At 36.5% G+C, this 18,563-nt stretch overlaps 2 protein-coding genes across 2 annotated transcripts in view; one reads left to right on the top strand and one right to left on the bottom strand.

Annotated features, from left to right (window-relative positions):
• DOCK10 (dedicator of cytokinesis 10) overlaps positions 1 to 18,563 on the bottom strand; it is a 1,376,581-nt gene that overhangs the window by 636,118 nt on the left and 721,900 nt on the right. The gene's annotated exons all lie outside the window — the stretch shown is intronic.
• Positions 14,008 to 18,563, top strand: part of NYAP2 (neuronal tyrosine-phosphorylated phosphoinositide-3-kinase adaptor 2) — a 296,478-nt gene continuing 291,922 nt past the window's right edge. Inside the window, exons 1-2 of the mRNA XM_050752152.1 lie at positions 14,008 to 14,556; positions 14,862 to 15,344. The gene's annotated coding sequence lies outside the window, so the exon portion shown is untranslated. The remainder of the gene's footprint in view (positions 14,557 to 14,861; positions 15,345 to 18,563) is intronic.

The following is an 18,563-nucleotide window of genomic DNA, read 5'->3' as shown; positions in this document are numbered from 1 at the left end:
TAAAGTTTATTTTTTATTTGGATTTTTACTACCTGTTTGCTAATGGTATATCCATGCTGAATGCCCTACCCTGATTGTATTATAAAATAAAATTTAGAGCATCTACTAAAAGCCACTTCTTTTCAAATCTTGTATCTTAATATAGCTTTACATTAACATACAAATGGGTAGATTTAAAAATTATGGTGGTGCATTTACTCTGAGAATATAGTTGGCCATTTGTATGTGTCTGTGGATTCAAGTAACTATGGATTGAAAATATTAGTCAAAAAACAACTAAAAACAATATAAAAATAAAAATAATACAAAATTCAGTATAACAACTATTTACACATTATTTACAATGTATTAGCTATTATAAGTAATCTAGAGATGATTTAAAGTACATGGAAGAATATGTGTAAAAATTTTAAAATACTGAACATATTACACCATTTTATTACATAAGAGACTTGAGCATCCACAGATTTTGATATCTGCACGTGTCCTTGAACCAATCCCCTGTGGATATGAGGGATGACTCTCTGTATACATGCAGTTACATACACTTTGCAGTAAGCTGCTCACTACATGATTTTCTAGGTGAATGTACCTGGGAACACACCTGAGCACAAAATATTGTTTTCTAGATGAAGAAGTAGAAGTTTGGTCACATCTATTCCAGCCTCTGTTCTTCCAGGTCGTCCCGCTGGGAGAAAGAGCAGCAAACTAGGAGTGAGAAAATTAGAATCTTACCACAGATTGATCATTGGTGGACTGCACAAATAACAACTTTTGTGGTGCCATGTTCTTATAAAATAAAGACATTGGAAAAATTAATTTTATATATCTGCTTTATGTTATGTCATTTAACATAATATGGTTTTCTTATAATTGTAGTCTCATAATTTTAATATGGTTTTATTTTGTTTGTGTAGACAAAGTAATTCATAGCCCCTATTTTATTAATAGGGAATAGAAACACAAGTTTATTGAAATGGTTCTTCTAAACATCAGCAGGTATATAAGTGAAAATTTAACAAAAATCTCTCGACTTTTCCAAGCGCTAATCTAAACTGTAAAATAAATGAAGCAGTGAGTCTATCCTCTTCTATCTCTGCATTCTTTCTCCCCCTCATCTCAAAACATCTTCACTAGATTCCCAGGTAGAATTCAGTCACAAAAATTTGTTTTAAGTTATTTTTACTTAATTGGTGGGAGCACAAAATAAATATTAATTTAATTGTGCTTTTAATTTGTACGGCCATAGGAAGTATAATAATAACAACAATATGAAGAAGAAGGAGGAAAGAAAGAAGGAAAAAGAATGAAAGAAAGAAAAAGAAACAAAGAAAGAAACGAAGAAAGAAGGAAAAAGCCTATTACCTCTATGCTATACATTATTCAATAAGCAGCAGTTATTGAATGCCTACTGATTGTAGCTCCTGCACCAGGTAGCTGTTGGGTATCCATGTCTTCAAAAGTTTTTTTCACTTCCAAAATCAGTTCCTCACATTTCCTTACCTCTGGTGATATTTATGCTTGGCCTGATTATCTGTACTTCCTTCAGATCTATTGCTGGTCTCTTAGACTTTAGGTCAAATGTGACCTAAACTTGGAAAGCAGTTGATTTTCTTTCATCCTTGACTTTTCTAAGGCTAGTTTATTTCATTTCCCAAGACATGGCTTTCTATATATTGTTTGATTGTTTGGCATTCTATCTCATATTCATTTATTTCAGACATAGAATGGAGAAAAACTAAAAGTTGAAGAAATTTTTTAAAATATAAAGTTTCCGTAGCAAAAAAATTAATAAGCTATGTTGCCTCCACATTTCATTTCTATCATTTTGCCTGTACTGTTGTTTAGATACTTACATAGTGCTGGTCAGATTAATTAGGTGATTATAACCACAAACTTTGGTTTTGTTGTCAGAGTCCTATTTACTAGCAAAATGATTAAACTAGTTGATAACCTAGAAGTTAGAATTCACGTGTATATGAATACAGATATCTTGCATTGAATATTTTAGTGAACCTCTGTTAAAGACTGAGCTTAAGTGAAGAAGAGAATGGAATTCCAGAAACTATTGTGGTTCACATGGGAAAACCACTTGGGGAAAGAACTCTGCTCAGCACTCAGAGGTCACTCACATAGACACAGAATTGGTTGTGCCTGTACACATGAGTCTGCAACACCTTCTACAGTCTTCCTTACTGAGGCCTGAAACACCTTTAAACACAACAGAGCTTCATTCAGTGGTGAAAAATGAGGCTGGGCAATCCCATTACTAGGTATATACCCAAAAGATTATACATCATTCTACTATAAAGACACGTGCACATGTATGTCTGTTGCAGCACTATTTACAGTAGCAAACTTGGAACCAACCCAAATGTCCATCAGTGAGAGACAGGATAAAGAAAATGTGGCACATATACACACGGAATACTATGCAGCTATAAAAAAGGATGAGTTTATGTCCTTTGCAGGGACATGGATGAAGCTGAAAACCGTCATCCTCAGCAAGCTAACACAGGAACAGACAACCAACCACCACATGTTCTCACTCATAAGTGGGAGTTGAACAATGAGAACACATGGACACAGGGAGGGGAACACCGCACACTGGGGTCTGTTGGGGGCTGGGGGAAAGGGGAGGGAGAGCATTAGGACAAATCCTCAATGCATGCGGGGCTTAAAACCTAGATGACAGGCTGATAGGCGCAGCAAGCCACCATGGCACATGTACACCTATGTAACAAACCTGCACGTTCAGAACCTAAAGTAAAAAAAAAAAAAAAAAAAAAATGAAGCTGGGGCTTTTGGGGCCTGAGGACATACCTGAGTGCCCACTGAAATGTAAATGACTGTTGGCTCCTTAAGAAATAGTTACTGAGGGCCTTCTCTTTGCAAAGAAACTTTCTGAATACTTGGGATATAAGCTGAAAAAGAAAATCATTTGGGAGGCTGAGATAAGAGGATTACTTGAGCCTAGGAGTTCAAGAGCAGCCTGGGCAATATAGTAAGACCCCATCTCTACAAAAAGTGTTTTAAAAATTAACTGAGCATAATGGTCTACACCTATGGTCCCAGCTGCTTGGGAGGCTCATGTGGGAGAATCGCTTGCACCCAGGAAGTTGAGGATGCTGTGAGCTGTGATTGTGATCATACCACTGCACTCCACCCTGGCTGACAAAGCGAGACCTGTCTTGAAAGAAAAAAGAAAAAGAAAAGAAAATCAAGTTCCTTACTCTCCTAGAATTTTATCTTAACAGCAGAGATAAACAATTAATTAATAAATGAGTAAATATATTAAGATAACATAATACAAATACATGAAAGGTACTAAAGGCCGGGCGTGGTGGTTCATGTCTGTAATCCCAGCACTTTGGGAGGCTGAGGCAGGTGGATTACTTGATTGCAGGAGTTTGAAACCAATCTGAGCAACATGGGGAAACCCCATCTCTACTAAAAAAATACAAAAGTTAGCTGGGTGTGGTGGCACCTGCCTGTAGTTCCAGTTACTCTGGAGAGTGAGGTGGGAAGATTGTTTGAGCCCAGGAGGAAGAGGTTGTAGAGAGCCATGATCATGCCACTGCCCTCCAGCCTGGGTGCCAGAGCGAGACCATGTCTCAAAAATTGAAAAGAAAGGTAATAAATAGGGCAACAGGAGCTAATGTTTTGCATCTTGCAAATATTAACTCATTTAATTATCACAACTCTGTAAGGTAAGTACCCTTGCAACTTTAATGATGAGTTGTTGAACCACAGAGAAATTAAATCATTGTTCAAGATTACACAGCTAACAAAGACTAAAGCCATAATGTAAACCTGGCTTAATCTAGCTCTATAGCCAACTGGGTAATATGAGAGACTGGGAGTGGTGTTCATGAAAGAGGTTGGAGAAAGCATCAAAGATAGACACACAGGTATCTGGGGGAAAAGCTTCTCAAATAGAGGAAGTCATGAGTGCAAAACATGAGTTTTGTTGCTTGTAGTTTGTAGTTTTCAGGAGTCAAGGAGAGGGTGTAAGGCACTTGCCTGAGGGAGTAGAATGGAGCTAGAGATTCCTGGGGTCTCCAGAAAACCACTTCACAATTTTACCAAGGCTGGCCTAATCTGTCTCATATCCCAGTGGATATTTTAGTGCCTCTTTCTCTGTACAAAATTGTTTACTCTTTAATTTACTCCTTAATTTCTATTTGAAATCCAGTAGTTTATTCTTCTTAACCTCCTGGAAAGAGAGCTAAGGAGAAGATCTATGAATGAAGATAAAGTGTTACACACTAGAAGAAATGAGTCCTGAACACCCAAAGAAGCAGTGCTGTGTTCCTAGGCAAGCTGCCCGACTTTCTGAGCTTCGTTTTCCTGATCTGTTTAATGAAGGGGTTAGACTAGATTATCTCCAAAATCCTGTTTCTATATTTAAATTTGACCTCACAATAATGGCCAGCCATATAGAGAGTACTACAGAACAATTAAACTGAAATTTTATCTGAGAGCACCTTTAATTTAATTTATAGTCAACCTAGAGTTAAAAAAAATCAGGACATGGAGGAATATAATTGTGAATTTATTATTTTGTTGATTGTCAAGTTTTGAGAATGTTAGGTCCTCATGTTTTACTTTAGTAATCAATTTCTTGTGACCACTTCATATGCCTTAACATTCTCTCAAATTGCTATACTTGAATTAACTAAATGAAGTGAGGAAATAGACTTGGAGAATATACTGTAGGCTGCAGCTGTCATTTGTTTCTTCCACTGTTCTCTAATTACTGATGGGTATTTTCAAATACGTATCAACTCTGTGTGAGCTTAAGGAAAACTACAGTGTTCCCACTTTAGGTGAAACAAGCTATAGTATTTTATGTGACAGAAGCCGAAAAAGTGGGCAAGACTTGGCTCAGCATCAAGGAAGCCAGTCACTGAAAACCAATCTGCCCCCAAACCTGAAGGACATCATCTCCTAAACTCTGTTTTAAATGTTTTCATTAGGCAGGTTCTGTTTCCACCTGCAATCCCCTGCTTTCTTTATTACTTTGCCCCAAATCCTATCTGCCCAATACACTCATACTTACTTTTGAATTTTTATCTCTTTGTTGCAGATACTGCCAACTTGGTAATGCATTGGAGGCATTTCTATTCCACAAATCCTCCTGCCTTCTTATTTTAAAATTAAGTGGAAACCCACAGATTCCAAAGGCTCTTCTTTCGGGGGTAGTTTTGCGAAGATAGGATTTTACATTTCCCTTAAAATTACCATATAAAAGTATTGTAAAAAGAGTATACACCTATTGGGGAGACCTAAGCAACACAGACATTTATTTTTAAATAAAAAATAGACAAGTGCCAGATATAAACAAAATTATGCTATTTTTTTTCTATAATATGCGTTTTCCTCTACATGTAATAGTTGCATAGCCTTAGACATCACTTCAACTCTGTTTGCCTCAATACTCTAATTTTTAAAATGAGAAGAATTAAAGTGCCTATCTCTTAAAATTAGTGTGGTGATTGAATGATTTAGTTAATATAAGTAGGGCACATAATAAACATTGTGTATGTGCTTGCTATTACTGTTGTTATTGTGAATATTATGTTTATGCAAAAGCATTATAGGTATGCACATGTTCTAAAAGATGTTCTTTCCTAGGTAATACAGTTATTCAATAAATTTTCATTCAAGAATTCTTATACAAGACACTGATCCATATGCTGGGATGCAAAGATGAACAAGCACTTACAAGGTTCTTATTCTCATGGGACTTACATCTTAGTAAGGAGAAACTAATAAAATTACCAGTATTAAGAATATATCCTACAAATGTGTGTGTAAACAAGATCATTCAAATGGTGGTATGTATTTGCAATGGAATGTATCCAGTCGATGTAATAAAGGGACTGGTGGCTTTCATTTTTAGACTGAAGGATCAGGAAGAAAATATGGATAGAGAAAGGACAGAGAGCCAGGCCTGAGATCTGGAGCATTCCGACACTTAGAACTTAAACAGAGGAGGGAGTCAGCAAAGAAACCAGGAGGAAGAAGGCATTGAAATAAGAGGAAAAACAGAAGAATCCAATGTCATGAAAGACAGGATGAAACAGTATTTCAAGTGAAATAGTAAAGGAAGTTAAATGGCCACTCATGAACTAATGGGTGACTTGGCAAAGGCAGACCTATTACTGATTATCTTTCCATGTACTTTCTTATTACTATTATAACATCTACTGAAATATCAGTTATCGTGTTATATAGCACATTTTCTTTATCTAGTCTATCATTGATGGGAATACCATGCAGACATAAAAAGGAATGAGACCATGTCCTTTCCAGGGACGTGAATGGAGCTGGAAACCATTATCCTCAGCAAACTAACACAGGAACAGAAAACCAAGCACTGTGTGTTCTCACTTATAAGTAGGATCTGAACAATGAGAACACACGGACACAGGGAGGGGAACAATACACACTGGGGCCTGTCATGGGGTGGGGGTAGGGCGAACATTAGGAATAATAGCTAATGCTTGCTGGGCTTAATACCTAGGTGATGGGTTGATAGGTACAGCAAACCACCATGCCACATGTTTACCTGTGTAATAAAACTGCACATTCTGCACATGTACCCCAGAACTTAAAATAAAAATTAGAGAAAAGATCAGCTAGCATTTATTGATAGTTATTAAATTCTAAATATAGTTATTTTACATAGGCTTTTACATATAACTAATTTAAACTTCAGTATAAATGTGTAAGTTTATACTATCCTTATTGCTGTTTTCAGAAAAAAAAATTGAGGCAGAGAGAAATTATATATCTTTCCCATTGTCACATAGTTAGGTTACAGGGTAAGCAGTACACTAGCCCAGTGGTTCCTTCTCAGAGCTAATGCTCTTGCCCTCCTCACAATACCCACATTCACATAAATGAATATAGACCTATATTATGATTTTAATTGTTATATAATATCTTTCACTCTCCTGTTTTTAGACATATAGGAAGCTTTAACATTTTTGCTATTCCAAACCATGAGTAGTCTCAAACATATAGTCTGGCACACTTACCATGTCCTGAAAGTAAAATTATTATTTCAAAGACTGTGCACATTAAAAAATTGAAACTATCATATTTCCTCACATTTTGGTTGTGTGCATTTACACAACTATTCATTTCTCCACATTTATGCCAGCATGAGCTATTATGAAAAACTAAGACCCATTGTTGATTTAATTTTCATTTTATTACTATAAGGTTAAACATATTTTTTGTATGTATTTGCCATTTCGATTTCTTATTTATGATTGACCCCTTCCTTTTCTTTGCCCTTGTTTAGTGCTATGGTGTTTAGTTCTTGTTTATTTATAATAAAATATAGAAATACACAACTGTTAACTTTATTTATACTCTTTTCCTACTTAAATGTTTTACATTTTTAAGAATAATAGCCTCCAGCTCCATCCATGTTCCCACAAAAGACATTACTTCATTCTTTTTCATGGTCGCATAGTATTCCATGGTGTATATGTAGCTCAATTTCTTTATCCAATCTGTCATTGATGGGTGTTTAGGTTGATTCCATGACTTTGCTATTGTGAATAGTAATGCAATGAACATTCACATGCTGTATCTTTATGGTAGAATGATCTATATTCCTCGGAGTATACCCAGAATGAGACTGCTGGGTCGAATGGTAATTCTGCTCTTAGCTCTTTGAGGAATCACCCTACCGCATTCCGCAATGGTTGAACCAATGGAGGAACAGAAAGCCAAATGCCACATGTTCTCACTTATAAGTGGTAGCTAAATGATGAGAACTCAAGAACACAAAGAAGAGGATAACAGATAGTGGGGTCTACTTGAGGGTGGAGTTTGGGAGGAGGGAGATGAGCACAAGGAAATTATTGGGTACTAGGCTTAATACCTGGGTGATGAAATAATCTGTACAACAATCCCCCATGAAATGAGTTTACCAATATAACCAACCTTCACATGAACCCACGGACCTAACATAAAGGTTAAAAATAAATTTTTAAAAAAAGTTTTACATTTTTATGTATTCAGTTTTCTTTGTTATCACTTAGTTGTTTCGAACTTTATCTTTAGTTATCTTGAGATGGGCCATCTCCACTCTAAGATAATGTTAAAATTTATTTTCGTAAATTACTGTTTTCATATACAAATATTTCAGACGTCTGGAGATAAATTGTTCAATATGGTAGCCATTATTTACATGTGGATTTTAAATTTAAATTAATTAAAATAAAATTTTGAATGTGATTCCTCAGTCATACTAACCAAAATTTAAGTGCTCAATAGCCACGTGTAGCTAGTGGCTATTATATTATATTTTATTTTCTCAGGGGCTGGCCCTCCTTACACTGCCCAGCTGGCCTTGAATTCCTGGGCTCAAGCAATCGTCTTGCCTAAGCTTCCCAAGCAGGCTGACTACAGGTTCACGCTACTGCATCAGGCTAACGGTTATTATTTTTGACAGTGCAGATATATACCATTTTCATCATCAGAGAAATTTCTTTGAACAGTTTTTCTCAAATGTTAATATATATCCCCAATCACCTAGACATATGTTATAATGCAGATCCTGACCCGAATAATGTCATCGACTACGTGCTTGTGTCCCCTGAAATTCATATGTTGAAACCCTAAATTTTCAATGTGATGATATTTGGAGATGGGGCCTTGGGGAGGTAATTAGGTCATGGGGTAGGGCCCTCAAAATGGGATTAGTGACTTTATGAGAGCTATCTCTCTCTCTCTCTCTCTCTCTCTCTCTCAATCTCTTCCCCACTCCGTGTGAGGACACCAGAAAGAGCCTTCACCAGAACCCAAGCATGTTGGCATTCTGAACTCAGACCTCTACTCTGTAGAACTGTGATAAATTAATTTCTGTTATTTAAGCCACCTAGTCTGTGACATTTTATTATAGCAGCCTGAACAGACTGAGACAGGCAATTTGGGGAGAGACCCAAATTGCATATATAATGAGCTGATGCTGTAGGTTCTTAGACCGCATTTTGTTTTGCAAGTGTCTAGATTTATTTTCATGTAAGGAACTGTGAAAATTCATTGTGTATGTATACATTTCTCTGTTTTTCAATTTTATTATTTATTAATATGCAATGACATATTTAATGCTAAATACCTACAGTTGTATATATTTTCCCTGCACTTTCTAACCTATTCTATAGATTCACAATCAAGTCTTGTGCCATACACAATAAAATCAATAAAGCTTTGCAGGATGTTTTAATATTTAGTCAAGAACATCTCTGCCAATAGCTTTTCAAGGCCTACAAAACAGTTTTATTTAAATTGGAATTGCATTCACTCTAGTGAATTTAGTAAGAAGTAATTGTTTATTACATTTTTTCTTCCTATTCAAGAACAAGGAATTTCTATACTTTCCCGAATCTTTTTTATGTCTCTGTTTTGGATTGAATCTTTGTGTCTGCCTCAAAATCCATACATTGGAGCTCTATGCCCCAGTGTGATGGTATCTGGAGGTGGGGCATTTGGGAGGGAATACAGTTAGGAAGCAGTCAAAAGAGTGAGGCCACTGTCATGGGATTAGTGTCCTTATAAGAAGAGGAAGAGACTCTCTCTCTCTCTCTCCCTCCCATGTGAGGACACACAGCCAGAAGGTACAATTTGCCAGCAAAGAATCCCTGACCAGGAACCAAATCTACCAGCACCTTGATCTTGGCCTACCCAAGCTCCAGAACCGTGAAAAATAAAATTCTGTTATTTAAGCCACTCAGTCGATTGTATCTTGTTTTCAAAGCCTGAGTTGACTAAAACAGTATCTTAGAAGAATCTTACTGTTTTCTCTAAATATGATCCTTGTGTTTATATATTCAGTTGGTCTTCCTATGGAGCAATTTTATTATTTCTAGCAAGTTTCAAACTGGTTATTTTGCATTTTTAGTTAGAAAAACTATGGAGTCCCTTTGGAAATATTTTTCTTCCTCACTTACTTGGAATTTAGTTTGGTTACTTCTATATTTAAATTTCCATTTATACTTTTATTTTAAAAAAGACAATCTCATGTTCATTATATGGGTACTTTTGAATTTTCTACTTGTGCAGAACATGTCATCAGATGAGATATGTAGTCATGCATTCATTCAGAAAATCCCTACCACTGACTAGACACAATCTATACGCTGGGGCCATGGGAACAGAAAGGAAGGGCTCCACTCTTAATGACTCTTAGGCAAAAACATTTGAACAATGAAATAGGAATATTTGGTAGAGTATAAAAAATTCATGACTATTTTTAATTATACTGGGTATTTCATAATACAGAGAGCAAGCATCCAGTTTGAATGTGGTAAATTAGGACAAACTATGGGGGTAAGACATATTTGACTTTTGAAAAGTATAGATATTATTCATTCAAAGAAGAGAGATGGTTGGTTGGAGTGGGGGTGTCTGATTCACTAGAATATATGGATCCTTGTTTAGCAATATTTTTATCATTTTTAGTATAGCGATGAATACATTGATGGTATTTCTGAAATCTTTACTAGAAAATATCTGTTGGACAAAACAACGGAGGGATGTTGGGATCTATTCTTAAGTCTCTTGTCATGGGAATATTTCATTTATTGCCAGTTTTCCCCCTTGGCACTATAAATGCAGTTTTTTGTGTATTATTAGACCATAAATCTTTTACTTTTTCTTTCTTTTTTAGCTACTGAGTATGCTGCATCTTGGAGCACCCATATTGCCATCTGCTGCCCCACGACCCCTAAGTCATATGTGCGACTTCTGTCAACGTCTACATTGTTACAGGCAAAAATCACGAGGAGCATATGGTTTTCATTCTACCAAGACTTTCATTTCATGCTGTTACCAGAAGGGTTAGAAATCCTGATTGGATGGGAAGGAGATTAGCTTTTCCCCTAGTGGAATAATTTCATTATAACAGAGGGGTCACCTCCCTAAGCTAAATGTGAAAAGAATAATAGAAAGAGTACAGATCATGGGAAAAAAAAAAAAACTAGAAAGGCTTTGTAATAAATTTTGATATGACTTCAGAGAGTACATCTTCACTTCATGTATTTGAATAAACCCTTTAAAATTTGGATAACTAGATTGTTCTATTTCAATTCCCACTTTTCTCATTTACATCACTTTTATACATCAAGCACCTTCCACTATCTGGCTGATGTGTAGAATAAGAAGCATTTTCAGGGCGCTGACTCTTCTGGTCTATCCAAGTTCACTGAAAGGACCTATTTAACCCCTAAAACATCAAACACCATTAATACAGTGTAACCAAAAGAGCTAAACTCTACCCTGACTAAAGAACTTTAAAAGAAATATCAAGTCATCAGGTATCTATCTCAATGACTTGTTTCTTATCGACATCAGAAACATCCATATATTTTATAAAGATGCACAAGAAATAAACCAATGCATGAGTATAATTTGAGCTTTTTACATATCTCTATACCTTTATTCCTGATATGAGGATTTTTAACTTAAAGTTTTTCCGATGCACTTTTCTCCGGATGCTATTGAAATGAGTAGAGGTGAGTTCTGCATTTGGCTCTAAGATGACTTGCAAGAGTAAAGATCCTTTGCTGTTTCATTCAGTGAGACCTAAAGTAGTTCTGGGGTCCTTCTCAGCATGATCCTCAAAGGTTTTTATAAACTCCTATACACTAGTATGTCTCCAGAGAAGATATTGCCCTATCAGTGACATTGACACCTAGAATGAGGAAAATGTGGGATTGAGAAAATGGGATTGGTATAATGTGATTATTCTCAAGCCCTATTCTGTAATATAAAGAGAAAAAGAAAGAAAAAGAAAAGAAAGTCAGGGAGGCAGGAAATCAGGAAGGAAGAAAGGACGGAAGGAAGGAAGGAAGGAAGGAAAGGAAGGGAGGGAGGAAGGGAGGGAGGGAGGGAAGAAGCGAGGAAGGGAGGAAGGAAGGAAGGGAGGAAGGAAGGGAGGGAGGGAGGAAGGAAGGGAGGAAGGAAAGAAGGAAGGGAGGAAGGAAGGAAGGGAGGGAGGGAGGAAGGAAGGGAGGGAGGGAGGAAGGAAGGGAGGGAGGAAAGAAGAAAGAGAGGAAGGAAAGAAGAAAGAGAGGAAGGAAGGAAGGAAGCAAGGAAGGAAGGAAAGAAGAAACAAAAGAAGGAAGGAAAGAGGGGAGGGAGGAAGGAAGGAGGAGAGGGAGGAAGAAAGGAAGGAAAGAAGGAAGGAAGGAAGAAGGGAAGGAAGGAAATGAAGGAAAATATATATTTTCCTAAAGTTGAAAATATGAAACTTAAAAGACCATCTATTGTTATAAGTATGCTTTCTCTATTCTTCTAATATAAAGAAGCCTTTTAGTTTTCGAATTTTTGTGGTAAGGAAATGGCAAATTCTTCATTTTTTACGCTTGGCAACTGTACGTCTGGCTCTCCTCACTTTGTTTGGATTATTCTGGTGCATGAAATCAAGGGGACTGAGAACCACTGTACTGGCCAAAGATGAGGTGACCTGCAGTCAGCCCAGTGACTTTGGGTCTTAATCCTAATGAGGCAATAAACGTGAGCTTGGAAGTAAGTCAGTGTACTTATCTTGGCAGTATTTTTCTCATATATAGAAATGGACTTTACACTACAGCTTATCCAAACTCTCTATAGTTCAAAATATAGACCTCTGGACTGGCAAAATTATTGGTCATGATAAAGTATTTCCATTTTCTAAAATGTCTGTCAATAATTTTTTTTTTTGTAAAGAATTTTTTCCACCTTTGGTCATGTGCTGAAAGACAAAATCTATGAGAACACTTCACTACCAAAAATTATGGCACATTAGTAAACCTCTTGATCACAGTGTGGTGGCTGTTACTAGTTTATAAATGGTGCTTGAGGCAGTTTTCAGCAATGTGCTAGGTATTTAGAACCTTCGTAAGAGAGAGAGAGAGAGAGAGGGAGAAGGAGAGCATTGGGATGGGGGAAGAGTGTATGAGAGAGGTGTGACCTCTTCTGTTTCCCATTTGTATTTCTCCTCCTTCTTTTCTTTTCATCTATCTAATCTTGCAGAATCCTTCTTAAAATTAAACAGATATCCTGTTCCAACCAAAAGCTAGATACACAAAGACCAAGAAATAAGTGATGAGCTTCAGGAATGAACTTCAGAACATGTGAAATCGAAAAGCTTTATAGTAATGTAACGTGTTGATTTTATTTTTCCTCAGGTAGTTACAAGTAAAAGAAATATAATTTAAGAAAATTATAGCGTAGTTCCAGGTGACATTTAAGAATTAGACAGGTGAACTTAAGTTTATTTTTGTGGTCTGTCAATGCATTAAAAACTAAATTTAGAAAACTATTTTCTAAGACATTGGTTATGAATATAGATGTTAAAAATAACTCTTGGGAAAATCAACCTGCAATTGAAGGTCATTTACAGTGAGTTACTGAAAAAGAACGTGAGGGGAAAAAATCAACTGGTCACTATCAAATAATAAGCACCTCCCCTCCCATCAGAATTGCTTTTTTTTAGCCCATATCAATCGGAAATGTATTATATATTGTTCCTTTTATCATAGTGCAAAGTTAATAGATTATAACATGTACATTTTAGTTTTTACTGAGGAGGAGCAAGTATGATAAAAACTTTGAACTTAGTAAATACAAATACACACAAACACACTCCCATATATAAGTTGTGGTATATAACATGATATATATGTATATATTCAGTAGAGTATTAAGAACAGAATGAGGAGAGTCCTTGGGAAATATCAGAAATAGAATGACTTTAATTTTAACAACGAGTCTATAGGAATTAATGACATACATGTCACAATTATTTTGCATCTTATTTTAGTTAAAAAAATGTGCAGTCCGAGTGAGACCTTTGTTCCACACACGTGTGTACTGTGCATGTTCTTTCTAAGTGGGCTAGTTTTGTTCTCATGCCATGGGAGCAGGTGGCATGAAGCTGTTTTGATGAGGTTAAAAGGCTCCTCCCCTCTCTCCCCAAGCAGCAGCCTGAAGTACGTCAGCAGTAATTGTGTGCATGGCTCGGCTGTGCAGGGAGGGTGGAGGCAAAATTGATATCAAATAAAGGTATCAAACTGAGATCTAGATGTTCCATTTAAGTTGTTGCTCATTTTCATTAGCCACACCAGGGATGAAATGCTTATAACTTAACCATTCTCTGTAGTAAGAACATTTGTTTTCAATGGATTTATATTTTTCCTCTCCATAAAGGCTGAATTAGTGCTATAGTGAATATAAATGAAGGGTGTTTCTTTACCCTCTTTTCCTTTTATTATTTACTAATCAGACTTCAGCTCAGTTAGATAAAAGAGAGAGGTTCTGTTGCCTAGATGTGAGGCCTTTAATGAGGATGGGAGCCCCCAGGGAGCCGAAATCCAAACTAGAACGATGCCGCTTTCCGGTTTCTTGCAATTTCTTCAGTTGCTGCTTCTCCCTTTTCCAATGGGCCTAGTGAGCAGGAACTATCCAAGGTGCTAGAACGCTGGCAGCCTTGCCGTTCAATGCAGACGGATTGCAGAAACAGAGAAGAAAGATTACTGCTTATTTCAGAAGGTAGGTTCTTTGTTTCAGAATCCCTGATTAATCAGCAGCAGCTTCAACAGACTAAGGCAGCTGGAGAGGAGAAAGAGAAGCAGGAAGGGAGGGAGTCAGGGGCAGGGAGGGAGGGAGGGAGTGGAGGGAGAGAGAATGAGAGAGAGAGAGCTGGTTGTCACGGGGGAGGGACTATGCCACAAGCTGGGCTGCTCCAAACCTTCTGTATGTAAGTGGCAATGAGAAAGAGCATCTTTTTGGCTGAAAGGAGACATTTAGAAAGGATGTTTCTGATTTTTTGTTTTCATTTATTTTTGTCTTCGCAGAATATAATCAAATGAGGTACCTTAGTCAGCTTGGTGATTGCTTCGGGTCTTGTAATCATCTGTGTAGCAAAGTGGGTAAAATCATTCAATTTCTTCCCTGCTGGACCTGGAAGGAGAGGGGTTGTGTGTTCATCCCCACCCATTAGCTATGCCCTCTTTTCTCCGACTGTCGATTTAAGGAAGCAAGCACCTGTCTTCTGCCACTGCATCTTCCTAGCAAACTTTAAAGGCCATTTTATCTGATAGGAAGGACATCGAGAATGCTCTGATCTAGTGATGAAGAATCTCGGAGTCGACACTTTTCCCATCCCGACACAATGCACTTTAATTGAAGAAACACTGAGCTGAACTACAAGTCTGTCTCTTATGGTGCTGGATTACTCCTGCAGAACTGCCCTGAGATCAACCGTGAGAGAGGGCTCTGACAGACACAAGTCACCTTCTGGTTATTGCACTTAGCTCTCCCTGGGGACTTAAATTTTGGTATGTATCTCATTTTTCAGATTCTCTAAGCATGCTAATTGAATCCAGCACTAAATAGATCAAGCAATCTAGTGGTAAAATGGAATGGATTTTAGTTAGGGATACTTAATGCTGAAGTTTGCATGCCTTATTAGGTGGAGCAGAAATAAAGCCACAGTGAAGGCATCCAGGGCTTTAGTGAGCCTGAGGCTATTTTTACTCCCTTACCCACTTAGTTACATTACCATGGAAATGGTTAAACTAGATTTTCATTAGTAAAATAAGCCATGTTGAATTATTAAAAGCATTGAAAATGTTTTCCAGGGTATTAATTGGCATTCAAGTTGTGCATGCTAGCTATTTATCTGCTATTCTATACCATAAATATTTTACAACAGTCTCTTAGCACATTTGTGTCAGCAGTGAGAGCCCAATTTTACATTCTCAGGAAAAAAAGACACAGTACCCCCCAAAATTCAAAACTACCAGACAAACAGCAAAGCTGATACTGCTTCTTCCTGACTGATTAGACACTTTGAGAAACATTTTTTAATACTATTCAATGTCAGAAAGATTTTATTAGTCTCATCACAATAAATATTTTCTGTAAAACTTTAGGTGGACTTGTTTTACTTGGGACATGTTCTTATTTTGTTGGGGTGTCTCCATCCTAATTTTTCCAACTACTCAGCAATATTTTAAATACAAGACATGTGGGTACTTCATATCTGGAAAAACTGTTACATAAAATAGTATTTTTCACTATCATTAGGAAATACTAAAGTTGTTTTGGTACCATAGAATTTGATTTTTTTTTCTAAATATAGCCAAAAAATAATGAAATTCAAATGAAAAGGTTACATGATGTAGTTTTAGTCATTTTAACATCCAAACATTTATAACCAAGTAGTGTGGAATAACAAATATAGAGAAAGAGTTAAAATTAAGTCTCTTCCTAATTCTTCACATTTTAGACAATGTTCCTATTTATTTTATATATTGTCAAGCAAGCACCAATTATACAAAGTAATGAGAAAATGTGGTCCATAAATGCAGAAATTATTTTGTTTTCCTATGGAAAGTGCAACATACATGAGCCAACTCAGCAAAGAAAGGGACTATGTGAAGGACACAGATAGTTTAGAGAATTAGTGGAAACAGACCAGAGAAAAATATTGCAACCGCACAAGGGACAGTGGAGAAGCCTGAGAACTTGAAGCATCTGTCAAGTTTAGAAAGAGAAGTGTAAAAATCCTAGACACAAGAAGGTTGGCTATTGTTTAAAAAAATAAATAAATTATAGACTCCCAATTCAATTAGATGGTTCCCACTGTAGCTCCAGTCAGCAATTTATTAGACTGACTACATCTACTTTGCAAATAATGCCTTGTAAGCATCTGGAACCATTTGGCCCAAGCCTCCAAAAAGTATCTCAGCCACTGGCATTTTGCATGAGTCTCTAATATTAATGGAAATGTACAATCCCTTTACACCATGGGCATACAGCACCATGACAACCTGGAAGATGAGGGGGAGATACCAATTCATGATGCTACTGCATTAACACGATTTATGCCTATTTTACTCATTTTGGGAAGAGAGACCGTGGAGAAAAACTCACTGCAAAGTAATCTGCTTTCTGAGAAAAAAGCAATCAGTGTCTTTATAGTCACTTTAGCAAGCTTTCTTGGTTGTAACTTCAACATTTCCCATTTTGGGCAGAACAGCTGCATTTTGATGACACTGAGAATGAGAAAATGAGTGTGACCATTTGTGGGGTAGGGAGTAGGATTTCAAGCATAATCAAAGTGAAATTATAGGAGTAATGCTTGACAAATTATAAGATTTTTATCAGAAAAAATTTGACATGGTTTACATGTGTTATGGGTTATAACCAGGCTAGCCTGATGATTTGGTCCTATGTGAAGTCAGCAAATTTTAAATATTAATTTGCATATGTATTTTACATATGTATCAGAAGCCTGATTATTTAAATACTTACATTTTCATACACAATGTGTTTTCAAATTGGTTTGAGTACATGCAAAACTTGTAAAAGATCTTTTTTCTCCTGCTGAACAAAAACAACAAAAATTAGTCGAAATTGCCTTGGGAAACTTTTATTGGATCAATAATATGAGGAAACAAAAATAGGATTGTCTACCTCAAAGAAGATGCAATGATTGGAGTAGGAAGGAAACTCAAATCTTAGTAACTCAAATTCTAATAACTTCCTCACAGCATTGAGACAGGTGTGGTTTAAAGAGCTCAGAAATATATAAAGGTGGAGACTAGAAAACTTTCCCCTCTGCAAATAAAATAAAAACACAAATGTGAAGTACAATAAAAGTAAAATATTTAGGTTTCAATCAGGATATTTATTCCGTTCTATGTATTGTGTTCTTCTGGCTGGTCACAAGTAGCATTATAATAATCGTACAAAATAAACTATCTTATTATAGCTATAAGATTATCTTGTAGGATTAACTGTGGCCTAAAATTAAGGAAGCTTCTCATAGAGCTTCAGGTATTAGGATTAGGAATCCACTCTCTCCCAAGACAGAGCCTTTTCTCTCTCCACCACTTAGTATATATGGCAAATAACCAAGTTAACAGAGTTGTCACAACTTTATATCTTGGAAAATAAAAGTTTCAGATTCCAGGTAAATACCTTAATAAAAGATAAAAGGACCTGTGCCTATGAAGGCTACTGGACTAACTTACTCAGATGATACTAGTACCTATAAAGCTCTGCTTTTGGTAAATGGAGATAAATTGCCCATTGGAAGGCTCTGCCTGACAAATCAGTGTACATATCTATTCTAGCCAGTCCTTATAGAGCTAGAGTGCTTGATATAACAATGTATGAAATTATACTCATGAAGAAATTTGTTCTGAAGCAAAGGGAAGAGAAATGCTTAATCATGCATGAGAAGGAAGATGGCATGCCTAATATTTATCTTACTCTTTGTACACCATTGATTCAACAATATCTTGTAATTAATCAAAAACCCTCTATACCATGGGGAACTCAATCTGGATATTAGTTGGTGCCACATTAAATACCCTCTGGTAGATTGAGACCACACACAACTGATACCTTAATTTACAATGGGAATAGTCCACATAAATCTATAATCTTAGTTCAATTATTTTGCATACACATGTTTCTCAAAAATGCTGCTTTTTTTAAGCTTTGGAACTAAGGGTCACGTAGTGTCTTAGCTTCTTGACTTCTCT

The sequence above is a fragment of the Macaca thibetana genome, chromosome 12, assembly GCF_024542745.1.
Source record: "Macaca thibetana thibetana isolate TM-01 chromosome 12, ASM2454274v1, whole genome shotgun sequence".
Classification (NCBI taxonomy): domain Eukaryota; kingdom Metazoa; phylum Chordata; class Mammalia; order Primates; family Cercopithecidae; genus Macaca; species Macaca thibetana.
The sequence above is the reverse complement of the archived record's forward strand: the minus strand, read 5'-3'. Positions and strand labels throughout refer to the sequence as shown.